The sequence below is a fragment of the Dama dama genome, chromosome 9, assembly GCF_033118175.1.
Source record: "Dama dama isolate Ldn47 chromosome 9, ASM3311817v1, whole genome shotgun sequence".
Classification (NCBI taxonomy): Eukaryota; Metazoa; Chordata; class Mammalia; order Artiodactyla; family Cervidae; genus Dama; species Dama dama.
The window spans coordinates 64,524,138-64,541,691 of record NC_083689.1 but is presented as its reverse complement, the minus strand read 5'-3'; the positions used below and the strand labels follow the sequence as shown (position 1 = coordinate 64,541,691).

The window sequence follows — 17,554 nt, the reverse complement described above, 5'->3', positions numbered from 1 at the left end:
CTGAGGGAATAGATTCGGAAGGCCTCATAGGCCTGGGGGGAACACAGAAGCAGAGAAACCAGGAATTTCTAGAATTCCTAGAAACCAGGAAGAAGGAGAGCTCACACGGAGTCCTGCCTGTGTACACCACTCTAAACCCTCTACAGGCAGTTTTCTCAGTTAAGGGATGTTGCCTTCTGAGATTGGTCAGCAGTAGGAGGGAGACCCTCATCTGCTTTTGTTTTATTTATTTGGCAGCATGTGGGAGCTAGTTCCCTGATCAGGAATAGAACCCGGGCCCCCTGCATTGGGATTTTGGAGTCATAGCCACTGGACCATCAGTAAAGTCCCCGCTCAGTGTTTTGAGTTTTGAGGGGAAGTAGACAAGATTAGAAATGGGAATTGGCATCTAATTAGAGGAGCTTGTAAGTCAGGATTGTATCATAACCCAGGGGTGGCCTTTGGAGGTTCTTTGGAAAACCTATGGGAGACCTCTCTGGCAGTCCAGTGGTTAAGACTCTGTGCTTCCACTGTCGGGGGCAGGGGTTCAATCCCTGCTCGGGAAACTAAGATCCCAGGTGCCATGCAGCATGCCAAAAAGAAATTTGTTTTTGTTTTTTTTTTTTAAAAAAGAGAGGCTATGAAGAAAGAGAGACCAGTTGGAAGGCTATTAAAATAGTCCCACTAAGTCCCAGGTGCCTGCAGAAGAAACCATGCCTTTTCCTTGAAGCTGTGACGGAGGAAAGAGTCACCACTGTTCTGAATCCAAGACACCTCGTCCATCCAGTCATCCACTCATGCAGCTTGTCCTTAATGAATGCCTCCTATGTGCCATGCCACGTGCAAGATGCTAAAGATATAAAAAAAGTTAGACCTTCGTGGTCCTCATCCTTAAGAGATTCTGTTCAAGTATCCCTCCCACCCACCTCTCTCCAAAACATAGTATCACACAACACGGGAGCTTGTTTCTGTGGCCAAAGTTCAACAGAGAAGTGGTGGGGTCTAAATTAAAAACGAAAGGAAAGAGAAAGCGGAACCCAGACCGCTGCTGTCTCAAAGTGGGAGCACGGGAGGATGGTCGTGACATCCTAAGTGTGAGAGGGGCCCTCAGAAATTCTCACCTCCCTTTCAGCCAGCCAGACAGCTGACACCTCACAGGCCCAGGGTCACAGAGCCTTTCAGTGGCAGACACAACCGGAACCATGCGGTCCTGACCCCAGTCCAGCACTTATCAACACCCCCGCAGGTCCTTCCACTTCCTTCAGTCTTCCCTAGAGGGCTTCAGCCCAAAGTCAGCCTTCCTCCAGCTCCCGACTGGTCCCCTCCAGCCCTGAGCCCTGCCTTTTCCCTCATGAAAAACACTTCCCAGCAGCTCTGGTCTGTGGTGCACTTGGGTCTTTACGGCCACGAGGAAGTGTGTGAAGGAAGTGGCTGGTTGGTAGGAGATTGCCCTTTCGACCTGAGCCGAGAGTGACGACTTGGGGATTGCCACCGTCCTATTTCCTGCTTTGGAGAGCTCCGTGGGAAGTGTGGGCTATTTACAAGACCCCGATATTTGCTGTGGCCAGCGTTGCTGAGAGCCAAGTCACCACCAGAGTGATCCCACTGGAGAAGCCCCTCCTCAGTCGTCCTCCTCTGCTGTTATGACGACTAACCGGGAGTCCAAGTGCTGAGGCAGCACATCATGGATGGACTGAACCGGAAATGATCCGAGAGATCATCCGAACCAACCCTCCTCTATTTCCCAAGTTGGGAAATGGAGGCCCCAGAGCTGGACTGTGGCCCTGGTGTGACCCCTGTGACCAGCGCCCACTTGTCCTGATTCCAGCTCTTCTCTCTGCTAACAGCAGAGCTGAGAACAAGAGGGAGAAATGTCGAGTTGACTGGCCCACAGTTCAGAACCCAGAGCGGTAAATCACCACTCCATCGGGCCTCTCCGCACCCTTCAGACCTCAGGTTTCCCAGGGCAGTCTTCCCCTACTTTACAGCAGCACCCAGACGAGTGGGAAATGCTGGTTCTGCACCAAGTCCACTGCTCAGTAGTCAGATCTATGGAGGGAGGCAGGCAGATGGGCCTGGATCTGAATGCTAGCCAACCACTGGGAAGTAGATAGATCACTTGGCCTCTCTATTCCTTGACGTCCTCATCTGTAAAATGGGAACGACCAAGATTTCTATCTCACAGTGTTGTTGTGAAGATGAAATAAGGCAATGCATGTCTATCTCTGAGCACACTGTCTGGGACACAGCAAGGACTCAATAAATACCAGCTCTTTGTTATTAATCAATAGGCTGGATTCCATTTCAGAGCAGAGAAAGACAGAGAAGGAGTCTCTTTCAAGAGCCTCTGATGATTCACTGAGTCCCTGCAACTGTGCTCCTTACTCTCAGAGAAGGCTAACTGGGAAAACATTGTAAGAATTCAACCAGGCACACGGTAGCAACGGACCACAGATGAACCACAGACAGGCCAGAAAAAGACTCCCTGGAAAGTGGATATGTGAGAAGCACCTCAAAAGATGAGTAGAGAGGGAATTCCCTGGCCGTTCAGTGAATCAGATGGTGAGCTTTCACGGCAAGGGGTGCAGCTTTGATCCCTGATCAGGGAACTAACATCCCGAAAGCCAAGTAGCGTGGCTGGGGGTAGAGGGGTGGGGGTGGGGAGAGATGGGTAGAAAAGATATTGAAGGAGGGAGAGAGTCCTTTGAGGTAAGATATGGAGGTGAGAGGTGGAGGCAGTGGGGTGTGCTCCTGAGGGCCCTGGGCCCCACATCCAGCACGAGGACACCATTCAGGAGGGTCATGGAGATTCCAGGTTGGAGTCTGGCCTTTACCCTCTGGGCCCTGGCCAGCCCCTGAAGGCGCTGGGGATGGGAGTAGTAAGATCAGAGACGTCCTGAGAAAACTGTTTCTGGGGATCAGCATGGAGGAGGAGACCAGCCCGGCAGCTGGGAGACCATTGGACAGGCTTGCAATTATTCCCCAGATGTGGAGGGATGAGGATGCGAGCCAGGGTGGGGGAAGCAGAGATGGAGAAAAAAGAAGAAGAATGCACGGGAGAGCAAGAAACCAAGGAAATTGCCCTAACTGCTATGGGGAGCAAGAGAGGGAGGCCAAGGTGAAGCCAGGCATCATCGCCTGGGAGCCAGAGGCAGCAGAACGTGTTTAAAAGGCAAGAAGAAACCAAGGCCTCTGGTGCAGGTCATCCCTTCACCCTCTGCTCAGCTTGGTGAGGCCCAAGGAGGCTCTCGACCAGAGCCATATGGGAAGTGGACCTTCCTCCCATCTGTGGGATAGTCCCACTCCCTCCAGCGACCACCTGCCCTTAATGCTGCCCACTGTAACCAGAACCCCTGAGGGGCTACTCCACTGAGATGGCCATGGACCTTGACCTGGAGATAGCCATGGGTGAGGAGGGGAGGGCCTGATAGGAGAGCAAGGAGGATGGGGGCTGACACAGAAATCTCAAGCCAGTGCTGGGCCAACCATCTCCATTTCCACTTGCCCTTACATCTGGCATCTACTCAAAGCTCATTAAGTACTATTAACCACCACCCCACCCCCCACCCCCCACAATTCCAAACCACAGCCACGCATAGCCGCATGATATACACACTCTGTATACCTAGACTCAGAAATACATATTCTTGACCACAGAGAGAAAAATGATTAGGTCTCAAATACACAGAGGGTCACGAACAGAAAGACAGACATCGCTGCCCATAGATGCACTGGTGGCCACATGGGAAGGGCCTCACACACGTAGGCACACTTGCTTTCACACACACTCGCTAGGGCACAGGTGAGTTCACACTTTTCTTGGCACCCAGCCTGGCTGTGGAGCACCAGGAACCTGTGACCTGCTCGTTCCTGTGTATGTTCTTTGTTCTGTTCCTCCATAGGAGGAAAAACAACCAGGCTGTCTGGGGGACAGACTTTGGGCCTAACCGTGCCCTGCCTTGCGCTCTGGGGAGGCAAGATGAGCTCCCTGGAGGAGGGGGATCAGCCTTGCAATGGAGGAGAATCCCCAGGGAAGGTTTCCCAGAGGAAGTGAGGCTCAAGGTGAGTGAAATATAAAGTTGCAGGAGGAAGAGAGAGAGATTTTCCTTTAAAAGTCTCCATCCTGTTCTTCACTTTCTCAGCCTGCTCTAGAAGAAGCTGGTGGTGAAAGGGTTAACAGCACCACCTGCCCCACGCCCCCTTCCCCAACCTCCTCTTGGGCCTGGGAAAACCTGAGCACTGGGATTTGCCCTGATGCCTTTTCGCTGTTCCCAGGATAAAACTACCCAGGTGAGTGAGATGGAAACCTAAAATGAAACCTTGCCAGACTTCCCGGCCTGGGGCCCCATTACTGTCACCCTTGTCAGCAGCTGCAGTACCAGATCCATTATGATCGTGCCCTCTGCCTGAAGCCTGCTCTCCTCCTGGGGCTGGAATGTGCGCTTGTGACTTCCCCTCCTGGGTCTCAGGCTCCTGATGTTCCTACTCAGGAGGATGTTTCAGGAACTAAATGAGATTAAGCACACGCAGATCCTAGCACAATGCCTAGGTACCCAGGATGGTCAGGCCCTATTACCTGCCTTCCCAATTCCCTGCCTCTCCCAGGGCCCCTTCTCTCCCCCTGGTCTTCTCCCATCCTGGGGTCCAGGTTAATGGGAGTGCAACATTTGCATAGACATGAGACCTCACACCGGGGAAATTCCCCTGGTGACCAGGCTTCCTTTCTGAGGTCAGGCCGCATCATCAGACCCCGCTCCTTCCTCTCCGGCTCTCCCCAGCCTCCTGCTGGCTTTGGTCCCTTCCATCTGGCTGCTGTAGATCCAGGCTCACAGATTTAGTCCCATCCTTTCATCCTGGGTGGTGTCCAAGAGGGTGTGAGGGTAGAGGGTGGGCTGGGAATCTGGAATGTAAACAAGTTACAAGGCATACAGGAAAAGGCAAAAGGCAGGAGGTGTTCTGGAAACCTGGACTGTAATGCTAACGTGACTTTGGGCATAAGCCTTCCCCTACCTGGGCCTTAGTTTCTCCTTCTCTCCGGCCAGGGGGTTGGTCTGAATAATCTCAAAGCTTTGTTCCAGAGCTGATAGGCTAAGAAGCCACTTCCTTTAGCAGCACAGTCTTGCAACATTTGTCCTTGGATCTTCCTCCTTTGACCTGAATCTTGCAACACTCTGCCCTGTATCTGTTTCCTTGGGAAACACAGTTTTGCAAAACACACCCCTAAATTCCATTTTTCAGACGTTTACAGAATTCTATGCACCTCCTTCCCTCGACTTGGCTTGAGTTTTAATGTTTCCTTTCACATTCACCATGTATGATGTCCTGTGACCCACAAAAGTGGAATAGATCTTCCAGATCCGTCCTCCTTGTGGTCTCTGCCCCTGGCACTGAAAAGACACCTTCCTTGATACATGAAAGGGGAACAGTGAGGTCCTGTGAGCACCTGCATGAGAACCAACCATTAGAAAAGAACTTTGAGGGACTTCCCTCGGGGTCCAGTGGCTAAGACTCCATGCTCCCTATGCAAGGGGCCTGGTTTTGATCCCTGGTCAAGGGAATTAGATCTCACATGCTGCAACAAAGATCAAAGACCTGCCTGCTGCAACTAAGACCTGGTGCAGCCAAATAAATGAATATTAGAGAAAAAAAAAAAAAAAGGCAACGCCAAATAAGTGAGTATTTTTAAAAAAGACCCTTGAAAGCAGTGGGCAAACTTGTGACTTTGATTAACCTGGGGAGCTTTTAAAATACCAATTCCAGGCCATACCCCGCCCCCTGAAATTCTATTATTATTACTATGAAGTGGGGCCTGGACATCTGTATTTCCACAAAGCTCCTAAGGTGATTCTGATGTACTGCCTGGATTGAGAGTCATTGATCTGAGGCCCCCCACCCAACACCAAATGGATCAAATAATTCTGATGGACACTCAAGTTGATGAACCCCTGACCTATGATATTCTTTATGAAATTCTCCTAATGGACACCCCTTCTATACACATAGCTCTTCCCAGGGTTACAGGTGGACAAAGAGAATTGATTCCTTTTCACAAATGAGGAAGGTGAGAGACAGAGAGAGGAAATGTCTGCTGAGGTCACACAGTGAGTCAGCAACAGCAATGGGCCTAGCACCTAGTGGATGCCTAGCACCCCTGGCATCCTAGGCCCTGGACTCAAAGCATTTCTGCAGAAGTCATGGATTTGACATCTGGGTGACCCAGAGAAGTGCTCACACACTTGGTACCTCCCACTAGTTTGTGACAGTGAGTTCTCCTTGGCTGCCTGTATCTGAGCAGGCAATTCTCCTTTCAGAGTTGGAAGACCCAGTTTAGGGAACTTGGGCTTCTCAAACTCCACTAAGTTCCAAGATCACCCCTGAAATGTTATTTAAAGTGCCATCTCTAGGTCCCTAGCCCCCAGAGAGGCTGATATCTTAGGTCCATGGTGGGATCTAGAAATCTGCCCCAAGTCCTGGACTAGGTTCCAATGGCACTGGGGTAGCTTTCAACAGAATTGGTGAATCAGGAAACCAACAGAGTCAAATCCATTCATTCGCTAAATAAATATTGATTGACTAGTATGAGGCTGACTCAATGCTATTCCTACAACATTAGCAACAAGACCAGAGACGTCAGGATGGGAGAGGAAATTAAGGAGGGAGGCACGGGATAATTAAGTAGCGAAGTCATTTGTCCTATTCTGTGAGAGATTCCCCCTGTATATCCACATTTCACTCATCTTTTGAAGTTCAGCAAAGGTCTCATTTCCCTCAGGTGAGCTCTGGAGACGTTCATTACCTGAGTTTGAACTCCAGCTATGCCACGTAGTAGCTGTTGGCTTAGACCACTGTAAGCCTCAGTTTCCTCATTTGTAAAACAGCAGTACGAATCTCACAGGGTTCTGATGAGGAATGCATTTAAGAACACTTAGTACCATGCCTGTACACATTAATCTGAAGTATTAGCAATTAGTGTTATTATTTCCTGACCATCTTGGCCTGCTCTGATTTCTCCTTCCTCTGAACTTTTAGCTTTCCTTACAGTATCAGAATGGAAGATCCCTTAGTGATCATCTATCTGATTCCTTCCTGTTATGAAAGGGGAAGCTGAGGACCAGAGAGGTGATGGAATTTGCCCAAGGCCACAGAGCAGAGCCCCGACTCAAACTCAAGTCTTTCTGATGCCCAGTCCCAGGGCTTCTTCTTCCTTAATATCTATACCTTGACCCAAATAGAGAAGGCAATTTCAGGACATCTACAGCTGGAAGAAGGAAGATGGGGAAGAGAAGGTGAGAGGAGCTGATTGCTTTCAGCATTTCGGCAGGGAAAGCCGAGAGCTAATCTTCCCACAGGATGTACAAACCAAATGTTCAAATTGGAGATTCCAGCTCAGGTGGGTCTAGCTCCTTGAGCCTTGATAGCTCTTTAAGTTCCCTCCAACCAGTCCTGGGTGGGCAAATTCATTGAGTATCTATGATTTTTGTGGCCTTGGGAGAGGACATCCCATGTATCAGGGGAGTTTCAGAATCCAGGAATCAGGGCTGGATTACACAATCTCCTGATGAGGAATCTGAAATTCCGTTTCCTTGATGAAGGGACATTTTTTAAGTTCCCAGAAGGCTCTGGCTGACTCAGGGGGCTTATGCGGGGCTGCTAGCAGGCTTCATAAAGGGGGCAAGGAGGGAGATCTCTCACCCTGATGCTGAGTCCTGCCATCATCCCAAATGCCTGTTCCTGAGCTGTTGGGGACATAAGGGAGGCCTTGCCATCTGGTATCAAAGGGAAAAGATGGAGCATCTGATAGCGAGGGTGTGAGAAGGTATATTTTTATTCCCCAAAGAGAAAAGAGTTCATGTTCAAAGAAGCGTATTATCCTTTGTGCCTGGCCTAGCTCAAGGACTGGTGTCATTCATTCTGCAGAACTTTCTGTGAGGTTTGTCAGTGTAGCTGCTTGCCACCTGTGGCTACTGAAATATTTAAAACGTGGCTTGTGCAAGTGGGGGCCTGAGTGTGGTGTGGGAAAGAGCCCTGGACTAGGAGTCAGGAAGTCCCTCGATTTACTCACATGGAAATTCACTTCCCCCTGTCTGTTCTTTACTTCCACATCTGTAAAGTGAGGCTGTTGGGAGGAGTTCTCTCTGGCATTCCCTGGGCAGTCCCAATCTGAAGGGCACAGAGCAGTAGAGGATCAGAGTCAGTGGACTCTCCACTCCATCACACCCTGTCCCCCCGTCTCCCAGTGCCCTGCCCCTTGATATCCAGCCGTGTGTGTTTCTCCAGACCCACCTCTGTGACATCCCCCTTGCATGCTTCAGACTCCATGGTTTCAACAGTGGTTCACTCCACTGACAGTGAACAATTTTCAGTTCCCTGAATGTACTCTCTTCTCTTTGCATATTCTGTTCCCTTTGCTGAGAACACCCTTCCTTATACTCTTGCTTGGCTACTTCTAAGTCTCAGCCAAGGTGTCCCTTCCTTTGAGAAGACCTCCCAGATCCCAAATCCTGACCAGATGCTCCCTTGTCCAGGCTCCTATAGCTCCCTGTATTTCTCTTGTCAACATACATCTCTACCACACTTGACTGTAATTACCTATTACTTTGCCTACAGCCCCCAGAGCAATGCTATCCAGTAGAACTTTGTATGATGATGGAAAAGTTCTATACGTGTGCAGTCTAAGGTGGGAGCCACATATGGCTACTGAGCACCTGCAATGTGGCTGGTGCTACATTGTAGGAACTGAATTATTAATTTTATTAATTTCAACTAATTTATATTTAAACAGCCATGCATGGTTAATGGCGATTGTACTGGACAGGGCAGCCCAGAGTCTGTGAGCTCTGAGTGGGCAGGAAGTAGGTCTGACTTGTCCATTCCTATATCTTCAGTGGTCTAGAATGTTGTGTAAGAATGAAGAAATTCCAGAACTGGGAGAAAGGTCAGTTCATCCAGATGGTCCCCAAATATCCCCCCACTCAAGCATCTTTTCAGTAGATAATGAGCTGAGACATTCTGTTTGTAAAGTTCAATTCAGTCACTCAGTTGTGTCCAATTCTTTGAGACCCCATGGACTGCAGCACACCAGGCTTCCCTGTCCATCACCAATTCCTGGAGCTTACTCAAAATCATGTCCATCGAGTCAGTGATGCCATCCAACCATCTCATCCTCTGTCATCCCCTTCTCCTCCCGCCTTCAATCTTTCCCAGCATCAGGGTCTTTTCCAATGAGTCAGTTTTTCACATCAGTTGGCCAAGGTATTGGAGTTTCAGCTTCAGTATCAGTCCTTCCAATGAATATTCAGGACTGGTTTCCTTTAGGATTGACTGGTTGGATCTCCTTGTAGTCCAAGAGACTCTCAAGAGTCTTCTCCAAACCACAGTTCAAAAGCATCAATTCTTCGATGCTCAGCTTTCTTTATAGTCCAACTCTCACATCCATACATGACTACTGGAAAAACCATAGCTTTGACCAGACAGACCTTTGTTGGCAAAGTAATGTCTCTGCTTTTTAATATGCTGTCTAGGTTGGTCATAGCTTTTCTTCCAAGGAGCAAGCATCTTTCAATTTCATGGCTGCAGTCACCATCTGCAGTGATTTTGGAGCCCCCCCAATATAAAGTCTGTCACCATTTCCATCGTTTCTCCATCTATTTACCATGAAGTGATGGGACCAGATGCCATGATCTTCATTTTTTGAACGTTGAGTTTTAAGCCAACTTTTTCACTCACCTCTTTCACTTTCATCAAGAGGCTCTTTAGTTCTTCTTCGTTTTCTGCCATAAGGGTAGTGTTTGTAAAGACATTACAAAGAATGTCTGTAAACTCTCATTTTAATTACCATCGCAGGAGGCTGGCAAAGCAGGACTCATTATCCTGTTTTACAGCAGGGGAATCACTGAGGCTCAGGATGGGGAAGTGAGTCTCAAGATTGAGTGCAGAGCTGGGCTGCTCATCGGTGGGTAGATCTCTAAGGCCCCACTTAGCATCCCAGTGAGATCTGGCCCAGAGGGAAGGAGTGGGCTTTTCCCTTCCCTGTGGAGAAGCCACAGAAACTAAGTGGAAACAGATGGGATGATGGGAGGTGGGGGGTGGGTAGGAGGATGTGGGCTGGGTGTCTGGTGATTTCCTCAGGACCCTGGGCACTGGAATCCCCCGTTTTAGGCAAAGGAAGAGACCGAGGTCCTTGGGAGAACCCAGGGGTGGGGCAGGGTGGGCCGGCCGGGTGGCCTCTGCCCCCGTGTCTGTTCCTGGTCCAGCCACAGAATCACCAGCCTTCTGGCGCTCCCCCGGAGCCCCCTCCCCGCCCTGGAATTCACAGCGAGTGACAGCCAGTTTGGGAAGTGACAGGTGGGGAATTGACAGAGGAGGGCCCTGCGCTCTGCCAGGGGGCGGGATGGGGCCTCGGCTGAGTTTGTGGGGCTGCCTGCGCCTCCATCTCGGGGAATTCCCCTCCTGCCTAAAAGTCAGCCCGGCCCAGCTCTTCTTCCTGCAGAAGCACAGTGAGCCGAGGCGCCTTCTCAGGCGGCAGCCCCCGCGGCATAGACCCCGTCGTCTTCTCCTGCCCTTCCCCAGGTGAGTGAGCTGCCCAGGGTGGTAAGCCAGGACGGGCCAAGGCTCACCGCACAAGATGGTGGGGCCACAGACCCTCTGGCTCTGGGCCACGAGCCACCTGGCCCCCAGTTTTCCTGCCAGCCAGTGTCTGTGGCTGCCCTGGCCCAGCTCCCTCGCCCACCCCCCAGGGCCTGGGCTCTGCACCTCTACCCCCGGCCTGCCCTCATTCTCTTCTTGCTGCTCTCCCTCCATTTCTTATTTCCTCTTCCTGCCCTCCTCTCCTTGCCTCCTCAGCCCGTCGTTTTCTCTCTGGTCGCCAGCAGTTTTCCCAAAGGGAAGGAAAAGAAAGATCTGTTTTTGTCTTATCCTTTTCCCAAGAGAAGGGAGCAGGTTCGTAAGTGTGAAGGCAGGTGTCTGTGTGTGTGTGTGTGTGTGTGTGTGTGTGTGTGCACGCATGCTCGAGCAGGGGTGAGAATGTGTATCTATGTTCATGAGCGCGTGTCAGATCTCCCCAAGATGCTTATGTGGATGACCGTGTGAGGCAGCGCGTGTGAGCATGTTTATGTATTAGTGTGAGTGTGTCTCTGAGTGTCTGGGTCATTATGTGATTGTGTGTCAGTGAGTGTTTGAGGGTATGTGGGCGTGTGTGAGGCACTTCAGTGATCTAAAGCTAGACAGGAAGAGACCAGGTGGGAGTCTGCGCTGCCTCCCTTGGGAACACAGTGGCAGGCTGCTGCCCTCCTTAACAGGGGGCAAAAGGGCCTGCAGAGGGCTCCCCACAGGCTCTCCTCCAGGGCAGCTGGCCCTTCGATGGTTGAGCTCCTAACAGAGAGAGCCCAAGGCGCTAGGAGTGGGTGATGGCTGGCAGACAGCGGTGACGCGGCCTCCTCTTTGATCACAGACAGTCCAGATTTTCCAGAGCCGGTCAGAGGCCAGTCCAGGGAAGTCCCTGGCTAGGAGGGGCAAGGAGCGGAGGCCAAGTCACCGTCACAGCGGCTTCTGGGCTGGAGAAGCATGAAGGGAGAAGTGGGAGTGGCCCAGAAGAGGGTGCATAGCAGAGGCCTTGGGGTGAGGCTGAAGGAGGATTGTTCTCAGGGCCCTGTCAGGGCATCCCAGGATTAGGAAATACTCTGGGTCCCTCAGGTCTGCTTCCTTCAGGGGCTGGGAGGAGCCTGGCTGACCTTTTCCCACTTCCAGGAGGATGACAAGGGGCAAGCTTGGCTCCAAACCCAGATCCACCTGACATTCTGAGCTGCAGATACGGGAGGCCAGAGGGAGAGGGGCTGGAGGAAGGGAGGCCTGGGGCTCCTAGGAACTGTAGGAGGGGCCTGGGTTGGCCACGTCTGCTACAGGCCATGGCTGGGAATTCCCCGTGTCACTTTGCCCTTGCCTCTCCTCCAGCAGTGCCCCAGAAAACCTAGAGTAAAAGGCAGGCCCAGGGATGCAGTGGAAACAGCTGGAAAGAAAAAGAAAAAAGAAAAATAGGAAAGACACTGGAGGAACAGTCAGGAGAAATGCCTTCTAAGGCCTGATGTTTCCGAGAAAATTTCCTGAGGTCTATGCAAGTTCCTCCACAGCTCTGGGCTCTGAGGTCCTCACTGGAAGGAGATGAACGATCCCTGCCCGCCCTGTGGACTGGGTCATGATTATCATTGTCACCTCTCACGGATGTCAGGCTCCATGGTGTTCCATTCTTTCTACTCTGTGCACTGTTCTAACCCTCCTGTTATTGATGAGGACCCTGGGGGAGAGTCCTCATGAGGTGTAAGTGCCAGGTCTGTCTGACTCCAGCACCCACCTTCTCACCCTTGCGTGACATGCCTCTTGAAAGTGGGGCAAACTCTGACTATGAAATGGGTTAACTCATCTTAAAGTGCTGAATGTATGTGAAAAGTTATGGCTTTCTTAGTACTGTCGTATCCATCCTCTTGTGTGGTTATTTGGGAAATAAATAGAATTAAAAACACCTTTTCAGGCTGAGGGTGGGAAGCAGGGACCACAGACTCTGCTCACTGATTTAGTCTTTACTCCCAAATATGATCACCTCGTACGACTACAGCTGACACCATGCGCTTGACATGCATTTCTCACTTATCACTGAAATCTCCCTCTCATACGCACACACCCAACACCAAAAAGCACCTAGAATCTATCACAGGGTTTTCCATTCCTGAGATTGCCCCCAGGCTATGGAGACGTGGAACTGGATCTAAGGAGGTACCCGGACCCAGGAATGATCTTTTCTTAGCTCATTGGTTGCTCATCACTCCTATCCAAGGCTCTGACTCACTAATTAACCTGCAGGAGTGAGGAAGGTGCTGTTTGCTTTAGAAGCTCTGTTGCCATCACTGAGGTGTGGAAATAGCATCGCTCTGGCAGCAGGAGACTTAAGTACTATTCCAAACTTGCTGTAGGACTTCTGACAAGTCCCTGGCCCATGCTGGCCCTCAGTGGTTTCATCCCTATAGAAAAGGGCCCTTTCTCAGGACCCTTTAAGGACTGGCATGTTGAGTTCTGTGCCCTGCAAGCTGGCAAAACTCTACAGCCTAATGCTCAAGAGTGTTCAAGAGTTTAAGAGCCAGGATCTTCATATTCTAGTGACTTGTGGCAGTGGAAGCCACCTAACACCTCAGAGCCCCAGTTTCATCTGTGAAGTGGGGGCTATAATGGTTCTGACCTCAGAGGCTGGTTGGGAGATACATTATGTGAAAGTGCAGACCTAGCACACAGCAAATATTCCATTGATGTTACCTCCTTATGTCTTTAATACGCAGCCTTCACTCCTCTTTAGGCACTTGATTTCGAGCTTAACCACTTACAGGTTGAGAGTTTTTGGTATGTATTTTATTTCTCTCAAACATGGATTTAGGTGTGACTTTGGAGCAGCCTTGGTGGAGGTGGTAGAAGGGGGCTGGCAGTAGAAAGGAGACTGGGTAACTGCATGCCTTAAAACAAAACAAAATGAAACCACACACAGGTCTTTTGATTCTCCTCCCAGGTGGGGATTTGCATAGGTGCCTGTCCTCACTCTGGAAGAGCAAGAGGTTCCCAGTGGCCTGAGTCACTCAGTTCTCAGTGTCAGACTCAGCTTCCCAGTTTGGCAAGTTCCTTTCAGGTCTGGAAGGAGCAGAGGGTGCCAATCTAGGGGGCCTGTCTTCCACCCTGCCGAGCCCCCAGAGTTGAGGGTCCCATAGAGTTTGTGGATAGTGGGATGGAACCTAGGGAGGCTGCATGCCTGGGTTTAACACTAAAGTTCTACTCAATGCATGTGATTCATATCTTTTATAGTGGTTTAGCCACTATCTTTTCTTGAATGCCTACTGTGTGCCAAGCTCTGGGCTTGACTTACATGATCTTATTTATCATGATCACCTAAGGGTAGGTAATCATATCTCCACTTTTTAGAGAGGAACAGAGGCTTAGAGAGGCGACCCAGGAAATCAGTGTTTGAGTGGTTAGAAGCCCACTAGTTAGGTCCATAGCCTGTGATCATCATGAATGTTGAGTTTATGTAAGAAAGCAAGAAAAATTAGGACACATAATGCAGTGGAAAGAGTAAATATGACTTGGAGCCAAGGTCCTGGGTTCCAACCCTGGTTCTATTACTCAATGTGTGTGGCCTTAAGTAAATCCTTACTACATCAGTCCTCAACCTCTTTGGCACCAAGAACGGGATTCATGGAAAACTGTTTTTCCGTGGACTGGGGTGGAAGGGATGGTTTTGGGATGATTCAAGAGTGTTACATTTGTTTCTATTATTATTACATCAGCTCCACCTCAGATCATTAGGCATTAGATTCTGAAGGTTCGGGACCCCTGCTTTTATTACACTGAAGACTCAGTTTACTGATCTGCCAAATAGGGGATTGTGATCAATATTCCTATGGCCTTTAGCATGGTGGAATGTTTGAAAGTCAAACAGACTGGAAAGGGCGAAAGCAGTGAGTGGAGTCATCACTTGGAAGAGATGACTCTTCTCACACATTGTAAATGTTAAGAAAAATAATCCGTAAGTAGGGAATCGGGCAAAAAGATGACTATGTGACCTTTTTATGCCATTCTAGACCACTGTCTAACAAGCCCACCTCTAGGAGTCATTCTGCACTTTGTGGAATGAGACAATTCACCTAATTCTCTAAGGTCAGATATTTAGAAAAAGAGCTGAAGTAGTTTGGAAACAAGACGCAAATGATTGGAGACTCTTCATTTTTTAAAGTAAATTTCAGGGTTCATGAGAAGACTTGGGTTGGGCAATCTAGGAAAAGGCAAATTGGGAATTACAGACAAGAGCAGAACAAAAACTAGACTGAGGGACCCTAATGGGTGAGGGGATGCCTGAGAGCTGCAGTATGAATCAGTCCAAGATTGTAATCTCCTGGTACCCTTCTGAATTGGTTTCACTCAATGGTGCTTTGTTTGGGGTTCACATCCCTCTCTCCCTCCCTCTCTTCAATTTATTTTCACAATTAAGATGAACTAGAATTCATATTGTTTTGAGAATTTGATAACCCCTTTGAAGTAACTAAAAGCATCATATGATGTCATAAAGCCTGAAAATACTTGGGTAGGGGTGTATGTGTGTGTTTTCACATACAGTCACAGTTAATTTACAGAGCTTTCCTGTAAAATGAGGGCCTACATGGAATAGGTCCCCAGATCCTTTCTGAGGATGAGGGCCTGTCAATCACTAAATTTTCCATAGTTCCAGTGAAATGAATCTTTTAGAATAAGTTTTTCATAAAGCCATATTACCTCAATTTAAAGAGCTGTTCTGTATTCCTGTTATAAAGCTGTTCTTTATACAAGCTATTCTTTATTACAAGGCCTTTCCACTTTTTTTTTTAATTTAATTTTACTTAAAATTTTTTTTTTTTTTTTTGCCAATCGGTGTGTGAGATCTCAATTCCCCTACCAGGGATGGAATCTGTGCCCCCTGCAATGGAAGCTCTGAGTCTTAACCATTGGACTGCCAGGGAAGTCCAGGCCCTTCCACTTTATGAAATTAAAATTTACCCTCTTTTAAATAAAATGATGGGCTTAAAAAAACAAGTGTTCCCAACCTTCACCATGTTACTGCTCCTGCCAGGTCTGGGGACTCCCACAGCCTGTTTGCATGATCTGACCCAGGTAAAGGTGACGGTAGGAGGTGGGCTCCGGATTTGCCCACTTGGGTTTGAATTTTGGTTCAGCCACTTACTGAGGTCTTCTAATCTTCCTGTCCCTTGTATTTTAATTTATGGCTTAAAATAAAAGTGGGGGTGGGGTGGGGATAGAAAACCATCTCACTAGGGTGGCTGAGCAAATTAAATGAAGCTTACCAAGTCTGAAGCAGTAAGGGCACAAAAAACGTCAGCTGTGACAATAAGATTCTTTAAGGGTACTTTCAGCTCAGAATTTCCATGAGCTCTGTAAGAAGTCTTAGGACCGAACTCTGGGACCCCGAGCTCTAGCTTTGGCTCAGCTACAAATGCTTACTGCTTTTTGGCAAATCCCCTCCCCGCGCTCCAGTCCGCGTGCCCCTCGGCCCAAGGAAGGGGTGGGTGATCTCTGCGGCTCGTCTCTGCTCTGAAATTCCGGCTTTCGGGGTGGCCCCTTTCTGGCGCCCGGAGTTTCCGCAGCTGGGAGTGCCTCGAGGGGTGGCCCGGAGGCTACCTAGGGGCCGGCCTGCGGGACGGGACTCTGGCGGCCAATCTGCAAACTCTCTCCGGCCCCCTGACCTCCGGTGGCTGCTGTTTACTTCGCTGGGTCCCACCCCGGCGGCTGCGGGCCAGCCCAGACGGCGCCGCGTGATTGGGCAAGCGGCCTGTCAATCGCTGGGGACTTTCCCAGGGGGTGGGGCGGCCCGGCCCCCAGAACTTCCTAGTCCCTGGCCAGGTCCCCCAGCCCGGAGCTGGGATCCTGCTGAGTGCTGTGAGGCCAGAGCCTGGCGCGGGCCTCTACCCTGTCCCTGGACTCGGGACTGGACGCGGAGAACGGAGCGCTGTTTCCCAGGGCCCCCACCCTCAGGTAAGCCGGCTGGGCGGAGCGGGGATGGAACGGAAGGGAACCCGAGACTGGGCCGTTCCGAGTCTCGGCAGTGACCGGGCGTGGCGCGGGGAGGTCAGGCCCGGCCTGGTGGCCTGGCTTTTTGGCCCAAGGGCTAGCCTCGAGGCACGCGGCGCCTCCGAGGGTGGCGAGGTCTGGCTGAGTGGGGAATCCCTGACCCGCGCGGAGGGTGGTGGGCGCGCGTGCGCACTGAGTGGGCGAGCGCGTCTGGGACCAGCGTGCAGTGGATGTGCAAGGCGTGCAGACCGGCGGGGTGGGTGTGTGTGTGTGCGGGCGTGGATCTGTTTACAGTATGGGAGACCAGTTTTGGAAGCAGTGTGCACACTGTAATGAAGAGGGAAATAGCTTATTGGGCGCTTTCCAAGTGCTGATCTTAACTCGTCACATGTATTAAACTCATTTGTCACGGTCACCCTCAAAACGAATGTGATTATTATTATCCGTATTTTACACTTTAGGAAACTGAGGCATTTGGAATCATATAGTTAGAGAGTTGCACAGTTAGGATTTGAACTCTAGCGTTTAATTCCAGACTTCGTTCTGTACTTACTGTTTCTGTTGAAAATACTTTGCCCTCTGTTGGAGGCAACATTTGGGTGCATTTGTAGTGAGTTTGGGGGAGCGATTTTGGGTGTGGAGTTTCTACACGTGTGTGTTTTCCACTGTAGAATATTTATCTGCAGGAGAGTGCAAGGTTGTGTGTACATGAAAGTGACTGTATTGTACATTCATTAATTGTATGGGAATTTTGTGGGTGGGAATTTTGTGCGACGGGTGAGACTGTTTTGGTTGGGGGGGGGACTTTTGTGTGTGATGCAGAAGAATCAGCAATGTTTATCCCCACCCCCTTGCAGAATGACAGTGCAGAGAAATCTGTGGATTCCTAATGCATCATTTTTATTTCACAGTATTGTCAAAATGTAATTTAATCAGCTCTTACTCATTTTCCAAACAATGTGGTATGGTAGAGGGGAATTCAGCA

General features: G+C 49.9%; 1 protein-coding gene across 9 annotated transcripts in view; it reads left to right on the top strand.

Annotated features, from left to right (window-relative positions):
* The first annotated feature begins 10,397 nt into the window (after positions 1-10,397).
* The window catches only part of TNIP1 (TNFAIP3 interacting protein 1), a 50,934-nt gene continuing 43,777 nt past the window's right edge, over positions 10,398-17,554 (top strand). For 2 of the 9 annotated variants that reach the window (XM_061151764.1, XM_061151760.1), the window contains exon 1: positions 16,371-16,533. The gene's annotated coding sequence lies outside the window, so the exon portion shown is untranslated. Of the gene's footprint in view, positions 10,549-16,370; positions 16,534-17,554 lie in introns of those variants that run through there. The other 7 variants (XM_061151762.1, XM_061151759.1, XM_061151758.1 and 4 more) reach the window with 6 other exon arrangements.